The 10739-nt window shown below is 42.5% G+C and overlaps 1 long non-coding RNA gene across 1 annotated transcript; it reads right to left on the bottom strand.

Annotated features, from left to right (window-relative positions):
- Positions 1 to 4309: 4309 nt before the first annotated feature.
- LOC144245122 (uncharacterized) lies at positions 4310 to 10660 on the bottom strand. Its single transcript, XR_013339169.1, has 3 exons — positions 9812 to 10660; positions 5126 to 5179; positions 4310 to 4424 (listed from the first exon to the last, which is right to left on the bottom strand). It is a non-coding gene; the product is annotated as an uncharacterized LOC144245122 (long non-coding RNA).
- Between the last annotated feature and the right edge of the window lie 79 nt (positions 10661 to 10739).

Consider the following 10739-nt stretch of genomic DNA (forward strand, 5'->3'; position numbering starts at 1 on the left):
ACTAATATTTAAAGTAGTTTTTGATATGTTTGGATTTAAGTTACCCATTCATTTTATTATTTCTGTTCTATATTCTCCTTTAAAAAAATCTTTTTAAAAAAATTCCTCCTTTTCCACCTACTTTCTGATTTTTTGATTAAAAAATTTTTTTAATGTTTATTTATCTTTGAGAGAGAGAGAGAGAAAGAAACAGAGCATGAGCAAGGGAGGGAAGGCAGAGAGAGGGAGACACAGAATCCAAAGCACGCTCCAGGCTCCGAGCTGTCAGCACAGAGCCTGACATGGGGCTCAAACTCACCAACTGTGAGATCATGACCTGAGCCAAAGTTGGACGCTTAACTGACTGAGCCACCCAAACACCCCTGGATCTTTTAATTTTTAATAAAGATTACCTATTAGTTTTTGGCTATACTCTCTGCACAATTTTCTTAGTGGTCCTACTAGAAATTAAAGTAAACATTCTTCGCACAGTCTACCTTTCGAGTAACTACTACACTTTCCCATCAAATGTAGTTATCATGCCATCATTTGGTTCCATTTACTGGCCCTGCTGTCACCGTGCTGTGGTGTGTCATGCATCACATCTAAATACATATACCCCACAAGACAGTGTGAGAGTGTTTCCTTGACACAATATGTACCCTACTATAGAGCCAATGACTTTTTCATTTCAAATATGGAATGTTTAAGTTCAAATTTTTTTTCATTTTGTTCTTCCTTATATTTTCTAATTATCTGTTGAGGTTTTTCTATTTTACTTATTACAAGTATGGTTTCCTTTACTTCACAGAGCTTAATTATCACAGATACTTTAATGTTCCTGTCTGACTGATTCTAACATTTTCACGTGGCGTCTTTGTCTTTTTCCTTGTCAATAGGTCATATTTTCCTGGTTCTTTATATATCAAGTAATTTTAGGTTGTATTCCTACATACTATGTTTGTTTTTAATGTTTGCTTATTTTTGAGAAGAGGGAGGGGCAGAGAGAGGGAGACACAGAATGTGAAGCAGGCTCCAGGCTCTGAGCTGGCTGTCAGCACAGAGCCCGACGTGGGGCTTGAACCCATGAACCGTGAAATCATGACCTGAGCTGAAGTCGGATGCTCAACTGGCTGAGCCACCCAGGTGCCCCTTACATATCATGTTTTACTGAGACTCTCAATTCTCTTTATGTCTAAAGGGTGGAGAGGGTGTGTGCGTGCGTGCCTGCGTGTATGTGTGTTAACTCTTCCTCCAATGAATGTCGATGTTTTTGCGTTTTAGTAGTGAATTACTTTGGTGAGACTCAAACTGCAAACTATCTCTTTTGGACGCAGGCAACAGCTCAAAGCTCTTCTGATTTCTTTTGTCCTCTTTGACATGCTTTGTGCCTATGGTGGAAGGGTCCCCCAGAGACTCAGGTAGAGTTGCACAAAAGCTTGGGGATCCCTTTCTCCACCTCTCTCCTTCTCACGACTCCCTCCCTCACTTTTGGGTGGCCGTATCCATCCTAAACTCTAGTGTATGGTTCCGCAGGCCAGAAGCCTGGTTGTTTTCTACCGGCACTTCAACCACCACGTGTCATGACATGACTCTGGCCTGCTGTCTGAGCAAAGCGGCAAAACTGGGGCACACGGCCCTCATCAGACCTTGCTTCCACGTTATGACTCCCTTTTGAAACCTCTATTCAAGCTCCAGACCCTTCAGGTAGTTTTTATTTTGTCCAGACTTTATACCTCTTATCTGTCAGACAGTAAGGTTGTTAGGGTCCCAAACCTCTATCCCAAAAGTAACAGTCTTGATTGATTATTTTATTTTATAAAAATTAAAAAAAATTTTTTTTAAATGTTTATTTATATTTGAGAAAGAGAGGGAGAGACAGTGCACAAGTCGGGGAGGCTCACAGAGAGAGGGAGACACAGAATCTGAAGCAGGCTCCAGGCTCTGAGCTGGCAGCACAGAGCCCGACGTGGGGCTCAAACTCACCAACTGTGAGATCGTGACCTGAGCTGAAGTCAGACGCTCAACCAACTGAGCCACCCAGGTGCTCCTTGTTTAATTTATTTTAAAAAGCAACACAATGAGGGCACCTGAGTGGCTCAGTCGGTTGGGCATCCAACTCTTGATTTCAGCTCAGCTCATGATATCACGGTTCATGAGTTCGAGCCCCACATTGGGCTCCACACTGATGGTGTGGAGGCTGCTTGGGATTCTCTCTCTCTCCTCTCTCTCTGCTCCTTCCTTGTGCACATGTGTGTGCTCACTTTCTCTCTCTTAAAATAAACAAATAAATTAAAAAAAAGCAATACTACATCAGCAACATAAAAAGAAAATAAATATAACTTGCTATAGACTGAACATAATCATCAAAATAGCAATGATTAATTATTAACTTTTCAAATCTGAAAGAAAAATAAATAAGAACTACAAGTAACAATGAATCATAGAACTTCTGTAAGAAAAATTAAAGTATTTTCAGTCTGTCGTTTATAAGAGGGAAAATGAGTTCTGGTAACAGTTTAAGATCAAGATAAGGGCTTACATTATACACATACACACCACATATTCTTTATTTACTCATCATTCAATGAACATTTGGGCTCCTTCCATGATTTGGCTACTGTTGATAGTGTTGCTATAAATATTGGGGTACATGTGCCCCTTTGAATCAGCATTTTTGTATCCCTTGGATAAATACCTAGTAGTGCAATTGCTGGGTCGTAGGGTAGTTCTACTTTTAATTCTTTGAGGAACCTCCATACTGTTTTCCAGAGTGGCTGCATCAGTTTGAATTCCCACCAACAGTGGAAGAGGGTTCCCGTTTCTCCACATCCTCACCAGCATCTGTTGTTTCCTGAGTTGTTCATTTTAGCCATTCTGACAGGTGTGAGGTGGTATCTCACCGTGGTTTTGATTTGTATTTCCCTGATGATGAGTGATGCTGAGCATCTTTTCATGCGCCTATTAGCCTTCTGGATGTTTTCCTTGGAAAAGTGTCTGTTCATGTCTTTTGCCCATTTCTTCACCAGATTATGGGTATTGAGTTTGATATGTTCTTTATAGATTTTGGATACCAATCCTTTATCCAATATATTCTTTGCAAATATCTTCGCCCATTCTGTCTAGTGCCTTTTAGTTTTGCTGATTGTTTCCTTAGCTGTACAGAAGCTTTTTATCTTATATACAAAGGAATATTACTCAGGGGTCAAAAAGAATAAAATCTTGCCATTTGCAACAATGTGGATGGAACTAGAGTATTATTATGCTATGCGAATTAAGCCAGTCAGAGAAAGACAAATACCATATGATTTCAATCATATGTGGAATTTAAGAAACAAAAGAGATGAACACAGGGGAAAGGAAGGAAAAATAAGATAAAAACAGAGAGGGAGGCAAACCATAAGAGACTCTTAAATATAGATTATAAACTGAGGGTTGCTGGAGGGGAGGTGGGTGGAGGATGGGGGTGGAGGATGGGCTAAATGGGTGACGGGCATTAAGGAGGGCACTTGTTGGGATGAGCCCTGGGTGTTTTATGGGAGTGATTCATCACTGGGCTCTACTCCTGAAACCAATATGACACTGACTTGAATTTAAACACATTTTTTTTAAAAAAAGATAAGGGCTTACAACAATGAATGCTTCATAGTTTTACAGATAGACAACACAGAGATTCCCAAATAATGTGTGTCAGTGGGTGGGAAAGCCAAAAGATATATCATGCATGGCCTTTCTAGTATGGTTAAATACTAAGAATGAATTCCTAGCCAAGAAAAGAAATAAAAAGATCACTTTTGTTAAGCGTCTGTTTCAAGAAGCCTCCTCCCCCACCAGAAACCTCTAGAATCGGCTCTGAACAGGTAGGCTTCCTTGGTAATCTCTGCAAAGTGACAGAAAAGGGACTCTCTACACTATTCAGTTTGAGCAACGCAGATTTTGTTTTTTGTAAAAATCAAAACCTGGTTAAGCGTCACTTCATAAGGCTGAACGTATCTTTGTCACGTTCTCCCAGTGAGCTTACAACCAGATCATGGACCTGCTCACCATGATCAAGGCTGAGTGTTGGTCGGGCTCGCATCCCATTCTCTTTGTCTCGCCAGTGAGATAATGAGCTTTAACATATGACAATAATTGTGGGGATCGCTGCTCCTCTTTTCAAAAAGTTAAGAGAGCCAAAGCTGAGAATCTTCTACTTCAAATAACAGGACTAGCAATTTCGAGCTAAGTAACTTCGCTAAATCTTTCTACTCCTTGGTACTAGAGAATCTTGATTTGCACAGACCAGCTCCTTGCATCGCTGGCCCGAAGAATGCAGAACTTACCCGAACTCCTTAACACAACTGACATCCCCTCTGTGGAGTAGCGGCTCCTCACAAAAATGGCTCACGAGTCCAGTCTATTCAACACACTGTCTTCCTTTGGCTTTCACTTTCTCGGTAGGAACTCTGGAGGAGCCGAAGAAGAAATAAATACCCCAAGAAACCATTGTTTCCAAATTTTAAAGTTGTTCCCTTCAACATCCCAGGTCTAAAATCCGAAACTCTCTTTTCTAATGGGAACAAAATTAAAAAAATCCATTCAACTTCTGCCCCCTTCTGGCAGAGACCATCAAATATTTTCCCTCCTTTTAACTCCACATTGTCTCCCATCTCTTCCGGGATGGCTCTCAGGCGCCTCTAGGCCTTAAATGCCACAGAGGTTGGCTTCCAAAACTGAAAAAGCTACCCAGTCCCTTAAGGGCAAGAGACTCCAGGTACTTGGAGGGGTGCCCTCTATTCCCTCTGGCTATGTTCTTTAGAAACAGATGAGCCAGTGGGGCGCCTGGGTGTTCAATGTCTGCTCAGACCATGATCTCAGTTTGTGAGTTGGAGCCCCACATTAGGCTCCGTGCTGACAGCTCAGAGCCTGGAGCCTGCTTCAGATTCTGCGACTCCCTCTCTCTCTGACCCTCCCCTGCTCACACTGTCTCTCTCTCTCTCCCCTAGAAATAAAACATTAAAAAAATTAAAAAAAAAAAAAAAGAAACAGATGGGCCAGTTCTTATTAATGATGTATACTTAATCAGACTGGGCTAGAGATTTGTGTTTTAGTTATATCTGAAAGGCTTCGGGTCATACTATGGTGAGATTCTCTAGGAATTGCTTACTTTCAAGATAAACTGCTCCATACGTAGGATGGCCATACAATTCAACATCCAATCCTAGAAGTTTGAGAAAAAGAAAAGCTACTAAAAATCCTAGCAGGAAAACAGGGGTAAACCATAATTGCCCCAGGCAAACTGGGACCTGTGGCAAACTCCATCGATAGCTAGCCTTTAATGGTGCGCCAAGCTCTCATTGTCTTACTCTCTGCTTTCTCTGTCTTTGCCAACTCAGTTCAAGTGACACATCCTTGAGATATCTTTATAGGCTGTTTCTTCTCATTATTCATCTTTCTTGGGGTTCTTTAAGCCAGAATCTGATTTTTTTTTTTTTTAACCTCAGCCTGTAGAAAGAGAGCAAGACTGCTTAGCTTAGAATCAGGGCTCTGTCTTTATTAGTAGAAAAGTCTTGGGTACAGTACTTAACCTTTCTGTGGTGGTTTCCTCATTTGTAAAGGAGGTATTAATAATAACAGCACTTATTTCATAGGGTCTCATGAGGATTAGTTCATACATGCAAAGCACTCGGAACACCACCTAGCCTATTTAAGTGCTCGGTAAAGTTACTACTTCCTCTAAAAATGTTCTTTTTTCTTCCAAGGTCAAGTTACCAGAACGGTAAAAATATTTGCATTTCCAAAGGCAAGTTTGTATGTTACTCTGGCCTCATCTATTTCTTCAAATTCTGATATTTTGAGGAGGAAGATTTTTTGCTTCAACAGTACCCTGGGTGAAAAGAGAAGTCACCTTAAGTTCCCATTTATGCTCCCAGTACTTGCTGCATTATACAAGTTTCCACTTACTTTTCCTGGGTAGCTTTCTGGCTTTTACCTTACATGATATTTTCTGTTTCTGTCGGAGGCTCCAACTTTGAAACAGAAGTCTTTCCCCAAATCTTGAAGCTAAAGGCGAAAATGTTTTTATAAAATAGACTTTCTAACTCATTGGACATCATCTAAAATGTGGATTTGGGACACACTCTGCATAAAATGGAATGGTAATATTTTTATCTTGAAGGTAGTCCAAATTATAATTTCAGAGAATGTTAGATCTCTGCCTCATGCATCAGCCAACACTCAAAAGAGTAACCTGTAAACTATAGAGACCTTTATTAGTATTTCTTGAGGGCACAGAAATGTCATTAGAGTGAGGATTGATCTGCTTTTGATCTTAAGTGTAGAATGATGTTCTTTTAAACTTTTGTATTACTAGTTAATAAAATGTATGCAAAATGATATAATGACCCCTCATGTAACTACCACTTGATTTATGAAAACAGAACATTAGCACTATCTGTAAGTTCCCCCATATGGCCCATCTCTATCCCTTCCCTCAGAGCTTCCAGTTCAAATTTTGTGTTTAAAATAGTATTCAGGCTTTTATTTGTAGTTCAACCATATGTTGATCTCCCTAGACATTGATAGTTTCTGTAATTTGTACAAATGGAATATTATGTGCCATCTTCTGTGATTTGCTTGATATCCTACAGCATTATTTTCCTAAGATTCATCCATGATATCACATAGCTGTAATTCACTCATTTTAACCACTCTATAAAGTTCTATTGAATGACTACCCACACACACAAAAATTGACCAATTTTACCATTGATATATTTAGGTTGATCCCCGCTTCATCTGCCATTAAATGTGTTATGAACATTTTACACGTACATCCTAACTAACAACGTTCAAGAATTGTTCTAGGATACTTTCTCAGGAAGTGCTTGCTGTGAAGCTCGCACATCTTCAAGTTTTAGTACTAGATGCCAACTGTTTTCCAAAGTGGTTGTGCTAATTTACACTACCAGTGAGTGTGCAAGTGTTCTCCGGTGGCTCCACATTCTTGCCGACACTCGCAATTGTGGTATTTAAAAGTTTTTGCCAATCGAATGCATGACACAGCATCTTTGTGGTCTTACTTTCTGTGTTCCTCATTATCAGTGAGTTTAGCATCTTTTTCAGACTCTTGATTTCCATTCCTGTCCAGCATCTGGATAAGCCTTTGGTCTTTCCTTCTTTTACACGGTCTCTTTCGTACAGCTTTTCCACCTGGTTTGGATCAGTGGTTCTCAACTGGAGAATTTGCTCCTTTGGGAACATTTTGTAATCTCTGGAGACATTTTGGATGGTCATAGGTGGGTAGTGGCGAGCTACTGGCATCTAGTAGGGAGATGCCAGAGATGCTGCTAACACATCCTACAGTGCATTAGACAGCCCTCAAAGCAGAGAAGTTTCTGCCCTCAACATATTAACAGTATCAAGGCTTGGAAATTTTGTTCTGCATACCAACATGTTATTGGTTATATGTGTTAGTTATTTTCTCCCAGTTTGTGGATATTTTATGGGAACTTTTGATGAAGAGAAATTCTTAATTTTAACAAGTTACCAAGTGTTATATTATGGATTGTATTTTTGTATCTGATTTAAGGTCCCCTATCCTCAAAGTATATTCTCCAATTGAGTGTTTAAAATTTTTTTAATTTTGTTTTTTACATTTCAGTCTTGAATCTACCGAAAACTAGCTTCTATTTATGATGTAAAGAAAGAGTCCAAAATTAATTTTTTATTGGGGTGTCTGGGTGGCTCAGTCGGCTAAGCGTCCGACTTCGGCTCAGGTCATGATCTCACGGTTTGTGGGTTCAAGCCCCACGTTGGGCTCTGTGCTGACAGCTCAGAGCCTGGAGCCTGTTTCAGATTCTGTGTCTCCCTCTCTCTCTGACCCTCCCCTGCTCACGCTGTGTCTCTCTCTCTCAAAAATAAATAAAACATTAATAAAAAATAAAAAAACAAAATTAATTTTTTATATGGAGAACTAGTTGTCTGAGGACCATTTATTAAAATGGCGTCCATCTGACGCCCCCTGGTCTACAATGCTGGTTTGTGAAAAATCAAGATTGAGAAGTGGACTTATTTCGAGTTCTTTATTTTATTATCACCCCTCAATCTGGAGGCTAAAGTTATTTTCACCTTCTTATAAGAGGAACATTGAATCCCGCGAGTTAAAGGTTTTCATGACTTCTGAAGAAGACAGATTTTAAGAGGTTTGTTTTAGAGGTTTTTGTTTTTGTTTTTTAGTGTTTGTTTTCTGAGAAAAAGAAGGAAACGTGAGGTTGTTATTTTGAATACCAAGGCCACATACCTTGAAAATGGAACTGAACTCATTCACCTTCCTGAAAGGGCAACTCCCCACAAACTACATTTGCCTACAGTACACATTTCGGGAAGGCCAGAAACTCCTTTCTCAAGTAGCCAAGGAGAGCCTTGTCTGAGACACTTTCAGAACCCCTTGTACTTCATCTCATTATTTCATCTAGGGGTCACAACAGAAATATCCACACTCTTCCCAAAACAGTGGGAAAGGCCATTTTCCTAACTGCTAGGAAGCTGGCCTGTAAGGACACTTCTGACTGTTCCTGGAAAGGAATCCATCGCTCACAGAACAGTCACACCTGTCACTCAGCCTGAGCCTTCAGCTCTCAGTTCCAGCTGCTCTGGAGCCAGTGGCCAAGACTATTTACAGAGTGAAGCAGAGAAGAAATAGAAGTATGCTCTTCCTTCTTTCCCCTTTTTCCTTTTCCTAACACGTCCCTTTCATTCTCATTTATCCAACCTAAGCGCCACACGAGTATTCAGCAACACTGAAGTGGGATCATTTTATTACAATACAAACTATAGTTTGGGTTTGAGGGGAGTCGCCAGCAGAAATATAAATCCACTGACACAGAACAAGTAACTATGCGTGGGGGCAAGAAGTTTTCAGGGCAAGAAAAAAAACTCAATGTCTTCAGGAAAATCTTCTGAAAGCCATTATTCCCCTTCTAAATATGTCAATTACTTGCTACTGCTCCTTATTTTTTTTCCCTGAACACTCTTGAAATGATTATCAATGAATAATGGAATTATTCGGGAGCCTTCATGTGTGGGTTTCAAGGAGGAATAAGAAGGGATTTTCTGTGGTGACAGTACATGTTCCATGATGTCCATTTTTGATACTTGATCACCGTGAAACTTGCCAACTGATGGCCAAGCACTGACGCAAACGCTTCATGAAATACTCTGTTTGGTCAGGGTGTCTCTAGCCAACTACCGTGTCCAAGACCAGGTGGTAGTTAAACCCAAGGAGGCGAAGAGGATTTATCAGATTCAGAGCCCTCAAAGGGATTTTATCGAATTTATTAGATCTGGAGATCTGTTTAGATCCACACAGCAGAAAGAGGCTCAATCGAAACTCAGGGGCCTATTATTTACCAAATGGCCTAGATCCACTTTTTTTTTTTTTCCAGAAATAGGAGGAGAGGAGGTGCCTGGTAGTTTTTCAAGGAAATGTTCATGAGTAAGTTACAGGTTTTCCACCCCGTTTACTCTCATTAAACAAGCAACTTCCTAAAATGAATGTGTAAAGATCAAACAAGAGTTGTTGCGGAGACATGGTAAAGACGCACAGAAAGAGAGCCTTCTGGTAATCTAGAAGTATGCGGTGCTGTAAATAAACCACACTGAGAAATCAACTTGTTTTGCACGGACTCCTGGGTTGAGGCCGTGAGAACACAGGTTTTGAACTCATGGGGGGGGGGGGGAAGACAAAGTCATAACCATAAAAAGTCCTGAAACCACCAGACACACACGCACGCACACACACACACAGTCGGCCTGTCACACGGGGAAGACACTGATCACTCTGCCAGTTTACCTGCCAAGGAAAGGGAATCCTCTGTGTCTCCGGGTGGAAGGCAGCAGCGGGCCCGGCCGGCCCCCGGGGGTCGCCAGGTCTCCGGGAGCCGCTCCTGTTCTGCACCTGTTCCCTCCTGCCACAAGCTGGGCCGCCTGCAGACTAGAAAGGCCTGCAGGTGAAACATCACAATCACATGGACAACGCCAGGAGCTCCGGAAAGACCACCATCCACACCAGGTTCACACCCAAGATGCCGCCAGAGGCCCAGACCAGGCAAATGGCCTAACCGCACCCCTAAAAACAGGCTCCTCCATACAGATTTGGGACAGCCCAAAGCGTGCCAACTGGATGGTCGTGAAAACACGTGAATACATGTGAAACATGGTTAGTAGTTAAGATCCCCACCAAACTGCTGATAATGCAATTTCGGGGAGGGGGAGGGGGACACTTTTTGTTCTTAAGACGCCGTCAGGGGCAACTAGCTCGAGCTTAACCAAATAGGGCAGGATTGCGGTCTGAACTCCAGAAAAACCGCCAGGGCGACAGCGCGGCCATGTCGCCCCCCCACGCCCGGGGGTGTGCGGGCGCGGCGCTGGGCAGCCGGGATGAGGGCGTCTGGAACGTCTGGGTCGCCCGGGCCAGACCAGGGCGCTCAGCCTCCGCCTCCCCTTGCAGACGACCGGTGACCCCTCCGGCGCCTGGACTTCCAAGCGGCTGCACTGCCAGGTGGGAAACCGTCCAGAGCGCGAGCCCCACACGGCCTCCCGAGGCGGAGAGCACCTTGAACTTTTCCGCGAGCAGGCCTGGGCGGGCATCGAGTCCTCCGGGCCGCGTCCGCGCTCCCCGAAACCATTCCTCGGGCGCCAACAGCCCGGGAACGCAAGCGCCCGGGACGGCGCTGCCTGACCGTTAGTCGCAGGCGGGGCCGGGGTCACGTGACCCGCAC

This window comes from Crocuta crocuta, unplaced genomic scaffold (genome assembly GCF_008692635.1).
Source record: "Crocuta crocuta isolate KB4526 unplaced genomic scaffold, BGI_CrCroc_1.0 scaffold374, whole genome shotgun sequence".
Taxonomy (NCBI): Eukaryota; Metazoa; Chordata; class Mammalia; order Carnivora; family Hyaenidae; genus Crocuta; species Crocuta crocuta.